The following is a 23,326-nucleotide window of genomic DNA, read 5'->3' as shown; positions in this document are numbered from 1 at the left end:
AATAATTTCATCCTTTAATTCCTCATTCCCCAATATAAAAAACAAAAACAAAAAAAACAAGTCTGAATATTTTGGTTTGTCCCACTTCACTGAAGTCTTTCGCAGATCCCATATGAAAATTGCCTTGTTGCCATCAGAGGAAAAGGAAGATATGCTATCAGAAGAAGCACCAAAAAAATTCATCTCAGTTCAAGGTGTATTCAATTTTTCAACTTTTTTCAGAGAATCTGAAGAAGGCGCAGACTCATCAAGACTTTTTCAGAAGTTCAGGTTCATTCAGAAAATCATTTTGTTTTGTTTTGTCTTTCAGTCACCTCTGCTAATAGTTTCCTTCCCCTCCTGTTTCCAAAATTCTCCCAGGTACGATGAAGAAATTGACCCACAAGATGGAAATCATGAGCTATTTCAGGTAGCAAAGTGGAAATAATATTCAGTGTGAAAAGTCCTAAAACAAATACACTCTGAATGGACTGAGCTAGGAGGAGTTAAAATGATTGATTCTGGTAGTTTCTGAACATGATCCAGTGAAGTTGCAAGTTCAGATATGAAAAAGAACAGGAGCAGCAAGAAAAAAATTAATTGATGCTGTAAACAATTAGCTTTGCATGCAATTAACTTTGAGCAGAGATAACATTGTCCAAGCTTTAATGCATATTCTTAAGAAAGAACTGCTTTTAAAAAGGTGTTACTTGGAAGCAGTCATTTTTTTAAAAAAAAAACCTGTATTGGATGAGATTGTGAGTTTCCTTATTAGCATCAGTTAAATATATTGTAGTGAGAAGATCTCACCAATTTGAATATGCTGTCCCACATTCTTGATAGTATAATTTCCCCATCTTGTTTGTACTAACAAGCATCATCTCACACCAGACAGACCTTGAACTGATTTTGTCATCCAATCTCATTTTCCACAGAGGCATTTGAGATAGACACTGATCCTAGCAAAAAGCAAACAAACAACCCTCCTTTTGTTAAGAGGACAATTTCTATATGAGTCACAGAAGGAGGAAAACACCCAAGAAAGATGTATGAACTAGCTGTCACCTTGGTGTGAATTTTTTCTACATGCTGACTGAGTGGATGATTCTATCATGTGTTGTTATGTTCATCATTCTATCCACTTGAGTTCAGCCAATGAAAAACTTATGGGTAATGCCTGAGTTATGTCATATGAAAGTAAAACTCTTCACCTGCAACCAAAAGATCTGGATGATACAGCAGGATTTATGTTCACCTTGAAGATGATGTCCATTTAATTGCAAGCTGTATTTGTGGATGCAAAATTATTTGGATTCTCACTCTTTCTACTTTCTATTTGTCTGAATAGAGCTCCAAGCTACATTCATTAGCTGAACCAAAAAAAATATGCTGTAACCATTAGGATCCATGATGGTGCAGTGGTTAGAATGCAGTACTGCAGGCTATTTCTGCTGGCTGCTGGCTGCTGGCTGCCTGCAGTTTGGTAGTTCTAGTGTCACCAGCTCAAGGTTGACTCAATCTTCCATCCTCCTGAGGTTGGTAAAATGAGGACCCAGATTGTCAACTCCATAAACTGCTTAGAGAGGGCTGTAAAGAACTGTGAAGAGATATAACTCTAAGTGCTATTGATATATCTGGAAGTTGACTCATGGCAACTTAAAAAGAAGCTCATTTGCCATGACTCAACTTCCAGCCAACTCTACTTGGATGACTGTGAATCTTCATTGACATAACCATTGGGATTTGTTATGTCCAACTGGGTAGATGTGCTAATCTTTGGCTGAACTGGATTCTTGGGATCTTTAACAAATTTACAGATTTCAGGCATCATATCAGCAGGAGAGTTTTTTTCTGAATACAACATAGATAAAACAATATTTTTAGGATGGATGCTCCTAGTTTTACAAAATGTTAGTAAAATGCAGATAAAGCACACCAACTTGTACTTTAGGTATTAAAATGTCAACTAGAAATACTCATGCCAAATGCATACAGCAATCTTATACTTGCTCCCACTGACTTTCATTACATTTTTGCTATTCTAGTTCAGGAAATAATCCAGTCTTTTTCTGTATAATTTTCTTATCCTTCACCATATTCAGTACCTCCTACATATTGTCACCTGCAGATTCCATCAGTTTGTTTCTGAATAAAATTGGCTTTAACTGAAAGGAGCCTGGATGTTGCTGAATTTCCCATTCTGAACTAATCAGGCAGATCTTTAGCTGCAGAGCATTCTGTTGCCCTGAAAACACACAAGAGCTCTTCTCTGAGAACAATTACTATCTTTTCAAGGGATATCTAGCTAAAGAGGTGCGCTGCAGAAGGAAATTGGCCATAAATAGCTTTTCCCAAGAAACTCTGGGGTCTGTTCAACCTTTACCTGTTAAAACTGCAGATGAGTTGTACTAATTTGACATGGCCTCTGTATGCACTCAGAAAATGTGAGAAGAGCTATGGTATCACATTGAAATTGATCATTATAAGGATGCCCAGATCTATTTCAGTTTAGAAAGAGTCTGCTATTTATGATCCTGTGTGTGTGTGTGTCTGTGTCTGTGTGCATGTGTATGTATCTTTAAGTGAATGTTGACTCCTGGATTTATCCCTGCAGTCTTCTTGGCATGGTTTGCCATTGATCTCTTTCTAGAGTTCAGAAGGAGTGACTGGCCCAAGGTTACACAGTTGGGTTTGTACCTAAAACAGGACTAAAATTCACAATCTCTCAGTTTCTAGCATGGTGTTTAATCACTATACCAAATTGGATCTCTTTGAGCCTAGCATTTTTAACACATACATTTTCATGAGTAGCAGGTCACTTCATGGATACATGAAGTATCTTGATTGATCTGAGAGTTAGATACACCAGGATGAAGCACAGATGGGGAATGAGAGCAGAAGACAAGGTAGTTATGCAGATGGGGCTCTCTAGGAGGCAGTTTACAAGTGCCTATCAATTGTGAGATAACCTGAAACCTCTAGATACGTGTGAATCAGCTGCCTCCCATTCTATTCTTTTCATAGGGGAGGAGGTCAACTTTTTTTCCAAAGCTCCAGAGGGCAAGACAAGAAACAATGGATGAAAACTAATCAAAGAGAGAAGCAACCTAGAATTAAGGAGAAACTTCCTAATAGTGAGGACAATTAACCAGTGGAACAGCTTGCAGGTTGTGGGTGCTTCATCACTGAAGGTTTTTAAAGAGAGACTGGACAGTCACTTCTCTGAAATGGCATAGGATCTCCTGCTTGAGCAGGGGATTGGACTAGAAGACTTCCAGTTCTATTCTGATTGAAATATACCTTGGGAGTTAAAATGTTCTGCTATAATTTAGTTCCTGTTTTGAATCCTGTTATGAAACTTGTGTCTATTAATTCTATTGTGCAAATCTATTCACCCTACCATAGAAGCATTGCTGGCAGATTATGGCACATATCAGGAAAGATTATGGCTCATAGAAGGAAAATATGAGAACATGCCTCTAACTTTGTATGTGAAATTGCAGGGCTTGTGATGGTGATATTCGTGTAGATATGAGGGCAAAATAGATATCTGGGCTTATTACCAAATCTGGTTCCCAAGTTGGCATCATTGCCATTTGTTTGCTTGTTGTTGTTATTGTCAGAATAAGAGTTTGGATAGTTGTTTATATGCAAGTATAGCCCAGCCACCAGAAACCTGGGAAAGTGTGTCATTGTCTAGTATGTTTTATGGCTTCATAATGATATGTTTGAGCATTTCATTGAGCTATAGTTGATAATCAGATTGCTCTGTGGTTCTGTCTCTGAAGTATATCCTTTAATAGGGCTGCCTTTAGAATTTATCTGGCTCTCCTAATTTGTGTATTGAACTTGCTGGGTGGAAAATTCAGCTTTTTGAATGCCTGGTTTCATTCCATCAGTCTATCATCTCCAACTATAGCATCTCTGTTTAGTGTATCAGAACAAATGTGATTGCAACGTATAATCTGTCTAAAGATAATAAATTTGATAGTGTGTTCTGAATGGAAGCTGGAAGCATGTGGACAATCCATCATTTTTCACTATAGCATGATGCTTTTACATCATTTTATGTAGGTTTTTTTTAGAAAGGCACAAGCTTAGGTTGGTTAAGAAATAGAAGCTATTGAGATCATGTTAGAATTTGACTTGGTTTTCTTTTTCTATGGTGCCAGTGATGGAAACCCACAGTCCACTGGAGGTTGGGCGGCCAATAAATGTAAATAAATATACATAATCAATAAATATACATAATCTCCCACTTCTGTGTAACAAAAGGGGCAGAAGCATAACCTTACACATAGCTATTTCCACTTTTTTCAACAAATGTTCTTTTCTCACAATAACCCACGCAATACTAATTATTTTCAGCCAGCATTTGCACATCCTTAATTTTATCTATTTATTTTCCTGTCTTTAGTTAACATTTTTCCAAGGTACACAATGTGCTTGCTCTAGATTCTCACTACTTATTTGTATAAAGTTGTGACCATTCAATTCCTTTTTCAGGTCAAATATATATTATTTTTAGATCCATTCTCCTTATTACATCATACAGTCTATCCAACATTCATTAAAAATCTTTCACTTTCCCAGCTTAACAACAGGTCATTGCCTGCCCACAAATCTAGAAGCCCACTCACATTCCCAAGCAGTACACCTCTAATGCATAACACTCCTTATTCATTAAGCTTCATTAAGCAGCTAAATATAATCATACAGCATTATCTTACTTAATGTTTAACAATTCATTTAACATCTCATTTATTCGAATGCATGTTTTCTTTTCATATTTAACTTTTCATATTTTTATTTTAACTTACAGCACTCAGCAAGCAATCCCAAAGCTTTTCCTTTGTGTAAAAGAACCTAATTACTATATTATATGCCTTCACTAAATCTAGAAACATATAATAAATGATTACTTATATCCATATATTTAATCATGGCTTGTTAAGACTAAAAATCTGGTCTGAACACTCCAGTGCAACATCAAATTGCAGTGCCTTCCCAAATTTTACTTATTGTCCCCAATCATATCCTTTTGGTCACTGAAACACCTACCAGGCACACTTGAAAACTCATCCAATTCTATCATTCTCTTTTGCTATTTTTTCCTTGGTATATATGGGGTGAGAACAGCATTTTTTCCATCAGATGCACAGACGTATTCACACATCCACTCTACAAACAAGCCACAGCTATCTTAAGATTTATCTTGCTACACCAACTACACATTTATTTCTGCTATTTTTTCAAGATTCTCACAGCATATGTAACTCCCTCTTTATCCGGCCCATTTTTCTCATGATCCACTCTTTATATTGTTAAAAAATGGTACGTCCTACTCTCTTTTTCCCTTTAGTAATCATCTCAGTTTTTCATCAGAAATAAAATCAGTCATGCTTTTAGATTCATATTTATTCTTTTTCATGTATACATATGAATAGATTCATGTTTAACTGCTATTTGAAACAAACATACTTTTTCCTCCCTAAACAGATGTTGAGTATTTTCATCCATTTATTCATTCTTGGATCTTTGAGTGGCCTAGTATTTTTTTTCTTTTTTCCCCACCTATCCATCCATTCATATAACTTATTAAAATATCTTTTCTCCTGATTGCATTCATTTACAGTATTGACTCATCACCCGAAACTCATCTCCAGTTCTTCCATTATTACCATTCACCATCTATAGGAACGTACTATGTAACTATCTCTGACTATGGATTCCTACTTTAAAAACATCCATAATACAGATGACACCAATTCATGCATTTTAGCCATTTGATGTTTTATATTGAAAAATCTCCACCTGCATATAAATATTCATTAACTCTACTCCACCGAGCAGACTACTATCATTCAAATCAATTACATCCTTATGTTTTCTGATAGTTAAACAGACACAAAATACATCTATTTTTCTTTTTTAATAAAGTTTTATTTGGGTTTTCACACACAAAATACAAGTAAAATATCTTTTTTGAAAATAGCATGGTCCCAGGTTGAACTTCTTTATACAGACACAAAACTCAATTTCATGCTCCCTTTTGTGTTCTATTCCATATCTTATACTATTTTACATTTTCTATATAGTTTTTCCCCTCTTTTAATTTTCTCAATTTTATTTTGATTATCTCATCTCAATTCAAATCATTATATTTATACTTTTGTCTGTTCTGTTTCAATTTCATATTATCTTTTCTCATTAAACAAATTTTCTCCCATAGTTACTAATTGGAGTATGACACCTTTATATCTTTTAATTACATCCATTCAACTCTTATTTAAACTTCAGTATATACCTTAAGTTTATGACCTTCAATATAATACATAATACATAACTTCCAATCGAATTCTGCTTGGCACGTTCTTATAATACACACTATATTATTTAAAAAAAAAAAAAGAAAGATTGTAAATATATGTAATTATAAACCTTCATTCCAGTCCAGTTCAGTTCTATCATTAATAATCATTAAAACCATAACATCTTTAACACTTCTTATCAATTAAATATCATACTTCCTTAAAAACACATATAATCTCCTAATTAATTTTTCCCTTATTTCTCTTCACATATGTTTTATAAATCATTAAATATACCTTTTGTTACATTTATTTATTGACAAGCATTCCACTGAATTACGATAGCTATTTTATCAGACATTTTAATCATACATTGTTTCATATTTCCTAAAATTATTTCTGCTTCTAATATAACCATACTATCTCATGTACCTTTGCAGAATCCCTTTTCCCATTAAGTTTTCACCCATTATCTCTAAATAGACCCTGTTTCTCTATATTTTGCTTCTGCCCTTTATAACTTCTTTTCCTTTCTTTCTTCACTCTCATCTTCTCCCTCCCCCTTTTACCCCCTTGTCTCTCTAGTTCTAATTCTCTCTTCTGCATTTCCCTCTTCTGTTGCTTTCTGATTTTATACTTATTTTTCACTTTTTTTTTTGGAGTTGTTTTTCCCAATCTTAAACTTTCCATTCTCTTTCTCCCCTTTCCTTTTTTCCCCCCATCTAAGATTACTTGTTCATTAAAGATGGCTTCTTCTTTGTCACAATCTTCTTGTTCTGCAGGCATTTCTTGTTGTTTCTCATAATTCCAACTCTCCATTTCTAAAAACTGAAATACAAGCCAAAAGAACCTCTCCCTTCTTGTGCATCTTCTTTGTACTTTTTAAGTTCCATTTTCAGTTCTTCCAAAAGTGGAGCCATTTTAAACAGTTTTAAACAACCACCCGATTGATTTTAGTCATTCAAAACAATAACCAAGAATCCAGAAATCATCAAGTAATCCAGATAGTCCCGAGTTATATCTTCTTATTTCTTTTTTGACTTTCTCTTCCTGGGGTTTTTGTTGCGATATTTCAGTAAGAATGTATCTTTTGGAAGTCTTGTTGAGATTTTGCTGTAAGTTCTTTTTTAATTCCAGGCAGTCTCCTCCCTTCCAGATCCTGCCCTTTTATTCTTCCTCTCTCCTTTCCTGTTTTCAAAAGCTTTTAATTATCCAAAAATCTTTATTATCCCTTTGACTTTTTATTTTCAGCAATAAATGCCTATTGATGTCAAAGTGGATTTTTTTCCAATTTCTTGCTTAAGTCTCTTAGCTGTCAATATAGGAAAAGGAGAAAACCAAATCTTTTCCCTTTTCTCTCTCCTTCACAGCTTAAAAATCTTCTTAGGGAACAATGTTATTGTTTTTTAACAGTTTCAATTACAGGGTACCTTATTTGTTGCTTTTGCTGTTTGACCCGGTCAACCAAAACTTTCTCTTTTTATCTTCCTCCTGCACATTCTTTTCCAGTTGAGTTCTTCTTTGTGGTGGCCATTTCTGACCACTGCTGCAACCACCTTTGGGAAAGGGAGTAATGGCCAGCTGGGGAGGAGAGATGCAGCTCTCCTCAACCCTGCTTGCAGTCTCCCCCCCCCCTCTTCACCACCTCTACGGGATGGCTTAGCCCCAAAACCAGCCGGCTCTGGGCGCTCCAGCGGCGACCACGGATCAAAGCCTCGCAGAGACAAGGTTTCGGTCTGTCGCTGAAGAAGCTCAAACCGGAAGTCCAAAATACATCTATTTTTCTACCCCACATTCATCTGTTAACTCATACTCATTCCATTTATTCCTTTATATTCCAAGTCATAATCTTCCAAATGCCATGGCTGTCAACAGATGAGACCATCAAATTTGACTTCTGCTTTAAGGTATTACTTTAGTCAGCTGAGACTTTCACAAAACACTTTTTCATAAGATAGAGAGGGTGTGGAATAGATTATTATCCTTAGTCATAGCTATGCTACCTGATCCATTATCTGCTAAAAATAAGGACAATAGTGGTCAATTTATGCATGATTTCCAGTCCTTCCCGAGGCATAGAAATTGGCTGAGTGATTTTGCTGAGTTGCAATCCAGTCACACTTCCTAAGCCCAAGCCCAAACTCACAGAGTTGTTGTGGGGAAAATAGAAGGTAGGAAAAAAATATGCAGCATATTCAATTGCACAAAAATGTAGGTTTTATATAGGAATGTATAAATAATAACAAACATTAAAATACTACATAGAAACTTGTAAGAGTAAAGTAAATCCAAAGTACTTTATAAATGGAACCCCTCCCCCCCTTTTTTGGAGGGACTGTAATTCAGCATTGCATTAACTTCTTTGAATCTTAATATTCTTCAGAGATCTTGTTTCAATATTCAACCAGTAAGAAGCTACAAAAGTATATGTTTAAAGCATGCATAAACAGAAATCTTTGCACCATTAACATAAAAAGTTGACAACTATCCTTTGTTAAGCATCTGTTGGTAAGATGCCTAAAATAACCTCCCAAACATCTGATTTTATAATTGTAAAATATTATTCCATGTTTTTTTAACACCTTAGGACAGAGATTTTCTAATTTTTTCAGGTTGTTAAAATTGTTCATTTAAAAAATTTAAAAGTCCAGATGATCTGACCAAGAGGCAAAACACTGATGACTGAAAAAAATCAATAAAACAAACAGTCAACTATTTATTGAAAATGCAACATTAATATTTCAAAGTACAAAAAAAATAAAATCGAATTTTACAATTAGCAAGGAGGTAAAACTAATCATTGTTCAGTGACTGGATGTGATTGCTTTTCATGGATTACTGTTCAATATTTGGAGCAATTGATGCTACTTGTAAGCAGAGATCATCATTTAGCCTACTTCAATTTTTTTTTATTTTTTTGTTGCATATTAAAGGGATGTTTATGCATCCAAAGTCATGTTGTCATAAATGGTTTAAGATATTTTAAAGCTCAACCGGCAATTTTAGGATTTATATACTACTAAAACTCTCATCATAATATCGCACTGGCAAAATGGTGCATCATCTGATAACACTTTAACCTCAAAAGGATGCGTCCAAAATCCAAGACCCACAACTGCCAAGGGAATGAAACTTGGGGAAGTTGCCACTTCACTACTTAATGGCAGCTGCTGTGCTTTTGGCCTGCTGCTACACTTACATGATTTTTATTTTTCAATGTCCTGTTACGGTTTCCCAGCCAGTCTCACAATCCCACACTCCCTTCCATCACCCAGCAGTAGCCACTTACCTGCCTGCTGGGAAAGGAAGGGAAAGGAAGGAAAGGGAGGGGGATATTTCCTTACTAAACAGCAAAACAGAATAACCAAGAAAGGGCATAAAAACAGCGGGAGCAGGACCAACTTCAAACTTCCTCCTAGCTTCCCCATTGAGTTTCTTTGTGGAAATCTGGCAGGGAGTATTGGAAATTTCTCTTCCCCCACTCCCCTCCCCTTCCCTTCCCTAAGAAATATTATCCCTTAGATGAAATCAGTAAAGTTGTCTGTAAGGTATTCCTTTTCCTTTAATGCAATTCAATGGAATTTACTCCTAAGTAGGTATGTACAAAAGGCCACCTTAATGATCAAACTGATTTCTTTGGGACACTCACTTGCATATAGACAATGTTAAAAAGTGAAGGAAGGAGAAGAGACGGAAACACTCACTGGGCTCATTCTTGTGCTGCTGAGCAACATAGCAGAATGGGACAACTTGGTGTGGCCAGATTGAGGCAGCCGCTCATAGCAGACCCTCGCCACTACCAAGTTGCCTCTGCCAATTCATTGCTGTCAAATTATTGCAGGACAACTCAACAATGGTCAAGTTGCTTCAGGGATAACTTGCTCCAGTGACCTGGATAAGCTATATCAATAGCTCATTGCTCCAAATCAGATATAATCAAATAAAATATTTTTAATATGTGCCTAAATAGCAATATGTATAGTGCATCATGGATTTTCAATTACAAAGGCAGATGCTATCTGAACAGCATCTTTCTCACCGACAATCCTCTGGACCCAGAATGAATGCATCTGTATTTTGGATGAATTAAATTTTAATTTGTAGCTGCTATTTACTTTTTATGAATTCAGATCTTAATTCCTAGTTCTTGCAGAGGAACAAACAGAAGAACAAATATAAGTAAAATTAAAATATATGGGATAACCAACAAAAATAGGAATTCCACAACCAGAAAAATGCAACACAAGATACAGTTTTCCGGTAACCATATAAAATACAGCAAAATAACACACAACATCTCTTAAAAGCAAAAGGATCTAACAAGAAAGTATAGTTCTTGCAAGTTAATTTAGCAGAGCAATTCTATTATGTCTTTGTATTATATATGAAGCACGTTCTCTTTCCTTAACTCCAAAGGGGAAAGAAGTCACTGTGAATGGGAAAAACAATGAAACAAAACTTTATAATGAAATCTTCCAAAATGATCAAACTGGGAATTTAATTTATCAAGCACATCCTTCTTTACTGTGCTTTGAAGCTGGGTAGATATTTTAAACTCATTGCATGCCTAAAGTAGCCATCTTTTTCTTCAGTATTCAAACCAAAATGCTTCTGTTAACAGTTACTTTAGCAAGCTGACTCCTTAAAGCAACAATATTTTTTTTCAGGTACACGAAGAAGTCAGAAAACAGAAGAGGTGCTATGTTCATGTCTTCTGAGGGTCCAAATTACTTCTTCAGAACCATTTTGAAATGCTTATCCTTCAGGATGGGCCAAGCAAGGGAAATAGGCAAGCAAATAGTCTTCTCAAAGCTAATTGCTGTGACATCTTACCTCTGGCCTGAAGAAAAATTTTATTCTATCAGGTCTTATTTATTCAACAATTAAAGAGAGACAATTATATACAATTAGTATTATATTACACTAATGTAAAGGTTAAGCACGCATATAATTTTCCCCAAACCATCCATGCAATAAATAAGGAATGGGTTGATGGCTTCTCATTTTGGTTTCACATTTCTCAGGAAGGATTCTTTATCAGATGTCAGCGGGAGTCATTAGTGAGCACTAATCCTTCTCAAATGACTATAAAATGAATGTAATCCTTCTAACTTGAAGTACCGTGTAGTCTATTATCACAATTAAAGAGTATCTTCATAAAATTTGATGTACAACATACCTATGAATTTCTAATTAAAGTACAGATCTGCCTCTATTCCCCTAGGCCCCCAAAGAAAAGGTCTGCTTCAAACACATGGATACCATAATATTAGAGTTGCATCTCCGGAACAATGCTCAAACTCCTCCGGCAATCAGAACCTCAGTACCTTGTAGATTGGTCCTCAGCCGATCAGACGTCCAATGACCGGGGCAGAGCCCCGGCCACGCTGCCATATGACAGCTGTCAAAGCGGTAGACCAGGTCCGGCTTGCAATAGAATTCAGGGTTGGTGATTTTATTCCTAGTTTTCCAATCAATTTGAAAGGATTTGTTAAATTTGCTAAGGAGAAGAAATTAACACATCATCCAACAAGCTGACTGAGGCAATTTCTGGGGAGATCCCTAGCAGCAGAGTGAGTGTGATCAAAGTTTTGACAGACTCAGTCCAATCACAGGCAGAGACTGATCACCTAATCCTGAATGCTATCTCCACCACAATGGAGAATGGGAAGGAGATTTACAGCAAATTCCAGACCGTTGGAATGCTACTGTACAAAATAGAAATACAAAATTGCATGAATTTAAGCAAATGTAGATTGATACATAACAGTTCTCAAAGCAAAATTTGATCATTTTATATCAACTGTTAATTTTTTTTTCAATGAGGCCGCATGTTATAAATAAAAGTGGGCCTTATCCTATTCTAAGTTATATGTAAATGGATTGATTTATTGGTCACATTAAAGAACCATGGTATCCTAATATGGTACACTGAAATGTTTTGAATTAAATACCAATCAGAGGTGGTATTCAGCAGGTTCTGACCAGTTGTGGAGAACCGGGAGTGGAAATTTTGAGTAGTTTGGAGAACCGGCAAATACCACCTCTGACTGGAGATTTTACAGTATCCTTCCCCTGCCACGCCCATCAAGCCACGCCCACAGAACCAATAGTAAAAAAATTTGAATTCTACCACTGATACCAATGCTCTAGTAAAACAATCTACTGTATTGTCTCCCAAAGATCAAATATGATAATTTATTTTTCCTCCTCTCCATTCTAGGATTCTCCCCATCTCCCACATTACCGGTTCTAATATTCTTCCATCTGCAGAATACTGCAATGCACAATGATTAGACATATTTCAATACATCAATATTCTAGTCTTAAAAGTGACTAGATTGTAAATTATTCCTTAATTTATAGGGCAGTTATTGCTGTAGCACTACAAGAATACATTTTACTTTTTATCAGTGAGTTTAGAGTAGCATTTTTCACAAATTGTGTCCACCACAAATGTGCTCACTTCCTTTATAATATCTAAAAATGGTAGCAGTGTAACAATCCATCATCAATATATTTTTCAGAATGACATATGCTGCACAGATTATTTTCCCTTGATTGAATGTAATTGTTTCTAAATAGAAGATATATAAATTTGCTATCCTAGAAGCAACTGTGCTCTCCATATCAGCTCTTTAATATGATAATAAATATCTCTGTATATCTAGCAGTATATCTAAAATATATTTTTAAAAAAATCAATAGAAGGATCAATACTAGATCTGAAACCCCCAACATATTATATCACTACCTTTTCAGATAAAAATTGTTGAATGTGGATTACAAATGCATTTATATATTTTTTTCCAATCTAGATTGGTTTTGATTGTGTGATGATGAAGAGTGTGATGATAATAATTATTGGCTTTTCTATAGTTTCTTTTTATCCACTTAGCTTTTATTCTGTATTCTACTGTTTACCATTTTTTAGCATTTTGTTATCATGACATAATTAAATGACATCGAACTAGGAGGCAGCACCTAGCTGACCTTGAAAAGCTAAGCAGGATCAGATAAGGATAATACTTGGATGGGCATTCCAGGCAATAGGTTACACTGTAAAGAAAAAAACTGGAAGAAACCATGTCAAATTACTCCAGTATTATAGCCAAAATAATTATATGAACACCAGAAGCTAAATCTAACTCAGAAATCTGGTCTTCTCTCTCCCTCCCTCCCCCTCCCTCCCTCCTTCCCTCTTTCTCTCTCTCTCTTTTAAATATATCAATCTTTGTAAGGTGTTAAAGATTGGAATTTGGCAGGTGTCCTTGTTAGAGGATACACTGCTGTACATAAACCAAGTGATGAAACAGTACTAAGTGATTAAGTGGCAGTGATTAAGTATACTATCTATAGATCACATCATTAATTTGCAGAGTAGCTCACTGAAAAAAGGTAAGTACTCATAAAAGCTATCTTGAATTTAGAGGATGGCTTAGTCTAGCTATCAACAAATGGTCACAGCAACGAATTGTATTTGATATAAAAGCTACATTTATTAAGAAACTAGACAGCCCATGACATCCTAGTATCAAAGATAGTTCCTTACTTAAACAGAAATAGAATAACCATGGGTGGGCAAAATAATCTGTGGGGGTGGTAGTAACTTCCAATTTCCTATTGGGTTACCAATTGAGTTTACTTGTGGGAAGCTGGAAGGAAAGATCAGAGAGTTTCCTTCCTCCCTCCCTTCTTCCCTCCCTCCCTATTTTTTCCAGCAACGTTAAGTTTCCTGCTGGCTCCCCACTGACTTAATAAAAATGAATAGGCACCACATAGGTATGCAGAGATGTGGCAAAAGTATGGAAGAGTGGATAGAGATGTGTAAAGGGGTATAAGAAGTATTTTGGAGGCTGCAGAGCATGCACAGGAATGCAACACAGGTCAGGAAGAGTGGATGAAGGTGTAGGGTGCACGAGAGATATGGCATGGATCAGGAAGGCATGTGGAGGTGCCACATGGGTCAAGAAATGTGCATAATTAGTTACTATAGCACAAATGCAGAGGAGCTAGGAGACTGCATCAGTGAAAACTTATCCAAGTAACTTGCAATCTTCCCTGCTGGCTTCCCCATTGCCAATGTCACCTATAAGCTTCCTACAAGTCTTTGTGCTGGTTGGCAGGGAGCAATCATGATCAAGTTTACACTTCCATAACTTTATCAAAATTTATTCCCATAGAAGTAATGGCTCCTGGCATTTTATAAGTTAGCCCATTTGAGGTACTGTATATTGTTGAAAACCTGTTGCCCTATGATGCATTCTTTCACCTAATTGAAGATTACAAACAGACAAACAAATGCAGTAATTTTGGTAGTATATAGTTACATAAGGATAGAAGAGATTTTTCATTGTTGAAAAGTAGAAAGCACAACACAGAATCATCAGACAGATTGGAAGTTTTATTTATTTATTTATTACGTTTATTTGCCACTCATCTCATTGAAAGAGATTCTGGGAAGCTTACAGAATAAATTTCCCTTATGTCTTAAAGAAAGAAAGCTATTTAACTAGTGGTAGACCAGGCTGGATGAGACCATGTGAAGACTTTTCTCCTTCATCATTTGCTCTAACAGAAACAGCTCCTAAAAGCAAAGAGATGATGAAATCTCCTACAGGCTGAATAGGAGCGTGTAAAGAATGATTATCCTTGGTAATAAGATATACAGCTCTTATACTGTTCTACTGTTTTTTTAAAAAAAAAACCTTCATTAAAAAATATCAAAATATTTTTCTAAATGATCCAAAATAGATTTGGTCCCTATCATGGAGCTCTTCCTGAACATAAATCTGTGGTAGCATATAAAATATTGAAATTCTAACTGAAACTTGTCCAGCTTGATTATTTTTATATACCAAGATTCTACTTGTGTAAACTCTTAGACTTTTAAGACTAAATTTAACATACAGTATTTTGCAAGAATATTGTACATAAAGGTAGTCTTCAATTTACAACCATTCTTTTAGTGGTTGTTCAAAGTTACAATGGCACTGAAAAAAGAGGCAGCTGGTTGTTGCCCTAACAACTGTTGCAACATCACCATGGTCATGTGATCAGAATTCAGGTTCCTGATGATTGGCATGTATTTATGAAGTTTACAGGATCATGGAGCCACATGATCACCATTTGCAGCCTTCCTAGTTGGCCTCCAACAAGTAAAGTGAAGAGGGAAAGCTGGATTTGCTTAACTACATGATTCACTTAACAACTGAATGATTTTGCTTAACAACTGTACTGGTGGGAAGTTCATAAAATCAGGTGCGAGTCACTTAATAACCATCCTGCTTAGCAATGGAAATTCAGGTCCCAATTGTGGCCATAAATCAAGGACTCCCTCTAATAGCAATAATAGCAACAGCAACAACAATAAGTTGCAAGTCAATCGCTCAGACTGACTACAAACAACGTCATAACACAGTCATTCAGATGGTTCATTGGAACTTGTGTCGCAACCATCTGCCTGTAGCAAAGAACTGGTGGAATCATAACCCTGAAAAAGTGGTCAAAAATGAGCATGCAAAAGTACTGTGGGACTTCAATATACAGACTGACAAAGTTTTGGAACACAATACCCCGGATATCATGATTGTGGGGAAGAAAAAAAGTGTGGATCGTCGACATTGCCATACCTGGTGACAGCAGAATCAATGAGAAACAACTTGAAAAAAATCACCAGATATCAGGACTTGAGAATCGAACTAAAGAGACTCTGGCAGAAACCAGTGCAGGTGGTTCCAGTGGTACTTGGAACACTGGGTGCTGTGCCTAAGACCTAGGCAAGCACTTAAAAACAATTGGCACTGACAAAATAACCATTGGTCAGTTGCAGAACCTTACTGGGATCTGCTTGCATAATCTTCCAATACCTCACGTAGTCCTAAACATTTGTGAAGTGTTCGACTAGTGATTTGTGATACGAAACCCAGTATAGTCATCTTGTTTGCTATGGACACTGTTGATCCTTATATCTTTATATTCAGAATAATTATAGTACCTCTTGTTTCCACTAATTTAACTGCAATCTTGGAAGTATTTTCTAAAACATATACCTTTCATTTCAGCCTACAGTTACAATATATTCCCATAATGTTACCCCTTAATGAAATAATTTTCAAGGCCATTTTTATGAGCTTCTGGGATCAATAAATGCACCTGAATTTCAGTCCAAAATCGCTTAAATCATGAAGCAGTCAGATCCCTTTGTTTTGAAGATGAATGTAAAAGGACCACAACTATTTGCTTTACCTGTTCTGACCTCCTTTGAAAAAAAAAAAAAAACTGACAGAGGCTTCTCTGCCACTTGATAAGAGGGAAGAAGTACACAGAGTGACTTATGGAAGGAAATTACATCATGATTTCTCTAGGACAAAGAGAATCGCACTGCCTCTGCAGCACAAAGTTTTCTCTTGTGACAAATCCAACTTGCTTTGTCCAGCCAGTAATAACAGCAATAGATTTTTTGAAAGGAAAAATACATTCATAAAATTATTTCCTATTCACTCTGCCTTTGTAACTCCAATAAAGAGACACCGGATACTGAATTCTAATAATAGTTGCTCCTTGCTCCAACTCCCCTGCCTTGGGGATTCATTGCTCCCCGCATTACTCTTCAGAATGAATTGTCCCTTCATCCCCTCTATTCTTCCTTCTTCCATCATCCCCACAATGAAGCTGTGTCTTTCTCGTGATCTCCCAGGATTCCTGGCTTTCTTTCCCTCGCTAGGACACATCATTAATCGTCACAAGATGTTTGCTCAAGATTGACACAGATGCCCAATTTACTCTCCAGAGACAGGGAAGAGAAGGCAGCCTTTTTCTGCTTTGTCCTTGCTCAGCTTTCAAGTCTTCAGCTCAGCATTGTACCGATCCCTTTGGCGTGATGTCATCTAGTATTTCAGTGCTGCCTTCTTCATTTATAATTTCCTCTGTATTGAAACATTCTTCTCTGCTCCCTCAAAATTGCTGTGTTTTGTAAGACCAGGGAAAGATCACTGGAGTCTGGCAAGGGGGCAGGGATGGGAATGTTCCTGCCTCAGATGTGACTATGGGATCAAGTGATACTACAACTCGGGCTGTGCAGTGCCTGCATTCCCCACCAGTTTTGCTTGGTCTCCTGTTGAAATGGAGAACTCCAGAACTCCATAAAGTCTCCACTAGAGAAGTTCTCTGTTGAAGCTGCCTATGACATGCAGGGTTGAATCTTCTACAGGGAACGAGTGCTTCAAATCCCTGCCGACTTTTCTTTGCTGATGAAGCAATGTGATGCTCCCACTGCATCGAGCCTCCACAAATGCCAATGGAGCTCATTTTTCACAGTGAGACAAACTGTGGCTTATCTTTCCCTCAAGGATAAAGGGTTTATTCAGTCCTACCCGTGAGATGAAGTGCATTTCATATTTCATACTGAAGGTTTGCAGTGTCGAGCAATTCCTCCAAGGAGAGGCTACAGACAAAAAATCTGATTGTGTATTTTAAAAAGGATCTGATATGACATGTTACTGCTGTTGATAGTCTCCTGGACATTCATCATTCAAGGAACATAGGCAGATTTAGGGCTTTGTCACAAATTGCTGATGCTCTTTTTTCTCGGTGCATCTGAACTTGCAGTTCTTTTCATATTTAATGACTTTTGGAGCCGAGATGGCACAGGGATTTTTCATGCCTTCAAAACTGCATTTGGAGGTCACTGAAAACACATGATGCCCTGGCAAAGGAAACAGGATGCTGCTTCCTTCGAACACTACTGAATGGAGCCCATGAGTTGCTTGCAGTCATGTTCCCTAGACAGATGCTCTGCTTCCTGAGTGGGGAGAAAAAGTCTGGCTCAGCTCAGCAGGAATTTAACAAAATCTGCCACTCTAAAGTATAAACTAATTAGATTTGTTACAGCACAAATAATGTAAAATAAATAAATAAAACTAATGATGCTATAATTGGTTTATCCTTCCCTTTTCTCACTTGGATGTGCTGACAATGTTTGAGATTCATTGTTACATGAAGGGGAATCCTAAGTGCATTTTAAACAATTAAAATAAGTTGTTCTGGCTTTTGATTAGAAGGGTATTTTTTTCCCCAAAAAAAGCTAAAGGAAACAAAGTCAATCACCTATTCTAATGTCTTGGAACAGGGCTAAAACTAAATAACCTCCACCCTGTTGGCCTTTTGCAAGACACAAAAGACCTGGTTATTAATTGATTTGACTGTTGTTGTTTGTTCATTATTGACCATAAGATGGGGAAAAAATCTATTTAGATCTGTGGCACATTTATTACTATTAATTAATTAGAATTGTTTTGATGTTTGGTTGGAAGATTGCTTTGTTTTATTTTGTCTTAATTTATTATTAGTTGCCCAGAGCTGCACTAGCAAAATGGGCAGCCATATAAATTGCTTAAATAAATAAATATCACATAGTACTTACAAGGCAGCCTGTTAAATGGTGAACAGACCCCTCCTTAAGTTCCCTATAAAGGACTCCTGGTGGGTAAGTAATTGGTTTTTACTCCTTGTTATGTAAATACCAGTGGCTGGACTTCACCCTAAAGGATTTGATTTATATTTTGCAATCTCAGAATTAATGCTGTCTATGAAGCATACAGTTCAAAGAGGATCTGTTTATATTACTCCGATGACTGTTGCTGTCATAAATCTGAGGACTTTTATAATCTAGAATGTGGTTGAGATTTTATTCAGGCTGCCTGTTTTTATTTTGATCTAGAGCAGTGATTCTCAACCTTGGCAGGTTTAAGACATGTGGACTTCAACTCCCAGAATTCCCCAGCCATCCAGAATGCTACTTGAATTGGTGATTGAGCCTCTGATTCATGGGGTGCAGATGACCATATAGAGAGTTATGAGGGTGTGAATTCATTATTTCAATGGTAGAAAATACAGCTAAACTTGGCTTTCAGGGAAGTGAGTTATACCCTTCATAAATCTGGCCAAAGGTCAGTTTTTCTAAAAGTAAAATGTTACTATCCATCCTAGGTCAGCGATGGCAGGCGTTTTTCATAGTTGTCTTGCTAAAAAGTAAACTCTGAGCTATTTTAGTTAATGATATCCTCTGATTCATGGACATTTTGGACAACATTCTTCAGTTCCACAATAGTATAAAGCATCTGGGCTGTTCCTGGCATTGTAAACCCATTGAAAGAATAAGATGTGTGAGCAAGATTGTAGGGGAAAATTTAAAAGGCACAATGAAGAAGAAAGATCTTTAGGTAAGGATATTATCAGAGCATCCAGACTGAAGGGGAGGTTTGGAAAAGGCTATCAGCAAACCAATATGCATACTATATTCATTATCAAAAAATTGGAGCAAGAGATGAAAGAGTGGTATACTGTTACACACAGAACCAGAATAACACCTTGAGCTGATCAAGGTTACTTCTTTATTGCTGCATGCCTAATTCCAAGAATCTTGCTAAACTGATTGCATTCTCTTGGAAATGGTCAAATAATGCTTCAGAAATTCTGGGAAATGTAAAATCTGCCCAGCTTCTTGTTGTAGAAGAACTCTCAGCTCAACCCTCTCTTCACACACACACACACACACACACACACACACTTACACAGATGAATATGTGAAATAGATGACCCTGTAAAAGATTGTCTTACCTTTATGAGTTCTAAAAAGTTCCTGCTAGTCAACAGCACAGGGATAAAATTGGGGGGAGGGGAGGGAAGGCAATGTAGAAAGGCAAAGCTATTTTATTTTAAATTCTGGGATTGCAAGAAATGTAGCATGGGCATCTCTCTCTTTACATTTATTTATTTATTTTATTTGCTACCCATCACACATGAAGTTATTGCTATAGTCATCCTCCCCTAAAACATTGATATGGGTTTTCAATAATTTCTCATATAGAACAAGAATTTGAATCAATAAGACAAGGCAAACAAAGAAATCACAGAAATAATGACAGAAGTAACATCCTAATAAAATTTAGCAATCAAGAGATTCTCTTAACCCTGACTTGGAACAGAGTTGGACCCAAATCACAGGCATGTGACAAAAGTCTTGAGGAATATAAATAGTTTTAAATAATGTATATTTATGATCATTTAAAAGTGAAACTTAGATAAGCTCCATCTGGAACAATGAATATCTTGAGTGCTGAGGCAAAGATCCAGTAAAGTCAGGATGCATTGGAATGACAATGGGAAAGCAGGGAGGGAAATTTAAGGATAGACAAACAAGAAAAAGGAAAGTGTGATGGTAGACATATCCTTTTCTAAAACAAAGATAACAATCCCAATAGCACTTAGACTTTTATGCCATTTCACGGTGCTTTATAGCACTCTCTAAGCAGTTTACAGCATTAGCATATTGCCTCCAACAATCTGGGTCCTCATTTTACCAACCTTGGAAGGATAGAAGGCTGAATCAACCTTGAGCTGGTCAGGATTGAACTCCTGGCAGTGAGCAGAGTCTACAATACTGCATTTTAACTACTGCACCACCACATCTCTTTTTGATAGCCCCAAACAATTTCCTTAAAACAAAGGAAATGAGAAGATGCTTTTTTTTTTTTTTTGCTCTAGAAGAATAGTAGTAATAAAATGAACAGAGAAAATATATAGGAATATAAAATTTCCAAAAACAATTTTCAGAGTCATGTTAAAGAGGCTGGGACACATCATTTTCAGGTGATTACTAAGATTCTATCCAGCAATGCACTGACAGCAGCTTTCCCCAGAAACATTTCCAATTTTATAATTCAATTAGCAAAGTCCTGGATCTTCCCATTTCATGTAGGACTAGTAGAGTTACAATAACTGCACAGCTGAAACACATTAACCTCAGATGCATGTTTTGAAATTACTAAGGAAAACAAGAGGTGGGATTTTGCTTTGAGAAGCAGACCGTATGCCAGCCTCCCAGAAAACATGAACTAACTTATATTAGATGCCAAGGATGGACCTAAAATGTCCCTGCAATATGATCCACTAATTCAGAAAATGAATCTTAAAGAGTTGAAACACATGGCATTCTACCAATCTTATTTCATTCTTCAACACAGTGACTACATTAGTAGACCAGCAAAATACTGTGGACATAATATATTTAGATTTCAACAAGGCATTCGACAAAGTAGACCACAACCTACTTCTTAGTAAGCTAGAAAAAAAAGTAGAATAGATAGCACCACCACTAGATGGACTCGCAACTGGTTGGCAAACCGTACACAGCGAGTAGTCCTTAATGGGTCTAAATCTACATGGAGGGAAGTAAGCAGTGGAGTGCCACAAGGTTCTGTCTTAGGCCCAGTACTCTTCAATATCTTCATTAATGACTTAGATAAGGGAATAGAAGGGGAACTTACCAAATTTTCAGATGATACTAAGTTGTCAGGAATAGCTAACACCCAAGAAGATAGGCTCAAGATCCAGATGGATCTTGACAGACTAGAACACTGGGCCATATCTAACAAAATGAAATTCAATGTAGAGAAAAGTAAAGTCCTACACTTAGGCAAGAAAAACCAAAAAGACACATATAGACTGGATGAAACCAGGCTCAATAGCAGTAACTGTGAGATGGATCTTGAAGTCTTAGTGGACAACCAGCTAAATATGAGCCAGCAGTGTGCAGCAGCAGCCAAAAAAGCTAATGCAATCCTAAGTTTTATTAACAGAGGGATACAATCAAGATCAAGCGAAGTACTAATACCACTCTATAAAGCCTTAGTAAGACCACACCTAGAGTACTGCATCCAGTTTTGTTCACCACATTATAAAAAAGATTTGAGACTCTAAAAAAAGTACAGAGAAGAGCAACCAGGATGATTAGGGGACTGGAGGCTAAAACATACAATGAATGGTTGCAGGAACTAGGCTTGGCTAGTCTAGTAAAGAGAAGGATCAGGGGAGACATGATAGAGGTCTTCCAATATTTGAGGGGCTGCCACAGGGAGGAAGGGGTCAAGCTATTTTCCAAAGCACCTGTAGGCCAGGCAAGGAATAATGGATGGAAACTGAACAAGGAGAGATTTAACCTGGAAATAAGGAGAAACTTTCTAACAGTGAGAACAATCAACCAATGGAACAACTTGCCCTTGGAAGTTGTGGGAGCTCCATCACTTGATACTTTCAAGAAGAGATTGGACTGCCATTTGTCAGAAATGGTATAGGGTCTCCCACTTGGGTGTGGGGGTTGGATTAGATGACCTACAAGGTCCCTTCCGACTCTGATTATCTGTTTGATCTGTTTAGCTAAGGAAAAGCTTAGATGTGCATTAGTACTTTTCCCTGGATGCCATTTTAAAACATTTCCCTTTACAACAAATATTACCAGAAGCTTCAACAAATTGCACTATATGTTTTTATTGAAATTGTAGAATATCAAATGATGGGCACTTCCTTTGTGTTGTTACTGCACAACATTTAATCATGGTAATTTATGACAAGCCCCATTATATTCTGGTGAGCAAACATTCCAGGTGTAGTATATTTAAATAAAGGCTTCTAGGATGATGTTCCTATTGGTTAGCAGAAACAATGATACGATTGATTAGTAACATTAGTATCTGATTGGCCACCTATAGCGGCGGGAAGTTTAAATAAATGTTATTGGTTGCTAGCCAAGGAGCAGCCGCTATAAAAGGGGCTGCCACGGCTCAACTGCAGTTGAAGTTACTGAATTGCGTTAAAGAGCTGAATTCAACTCTGGTCTGCGAGTCTCTTATTTGGCGACAGAACACCATCAATAGTATTATTGTTGAAATCAAAATTGATCAAAGATAAACATCCCTTTTTATCACAGGAAGTTGGTTGTCAAGCTTCATTTTAGGCCACAATAAAGTAATGGATAGTTGTAATCAAGGAGCACAAAAAATAGAAGTGTATGTCCCCAAAACCTTGATATATTATTTTCAGATGACCAGGTGAGTATTACTTGTTCTTGTTTGCAATCTGGTAAAATTGTAATATACGATTTGTAGCAGAGGCCTGTAGCATTTGTTCAGCCATTCAAAAGAGCATGTCACACATTCAAAGGCCCCAGAGTCTGCAAATTGCTTCAAGGAAGTATC

Source organism: Pseudonaja textilis, chromosome 2, assembly GCF_049901715.1.
Source record: "Pseudonaja textilis isolate UNSWEBS1 chromosome 2, rPseTex1.2, whole genome shotgun sequence".
Classification (NCBI taxonomy): Eukaryota; Metazoa; Chordata; class Lepidosauria; order Squamata; family Elapidae; genus Pseudonaja; species Pseudonaja textilis.
The sequence above is the reverse complement of the archived record's forward strand: the minus strand, read 5'-3'. Positions refer to the sequence as shown.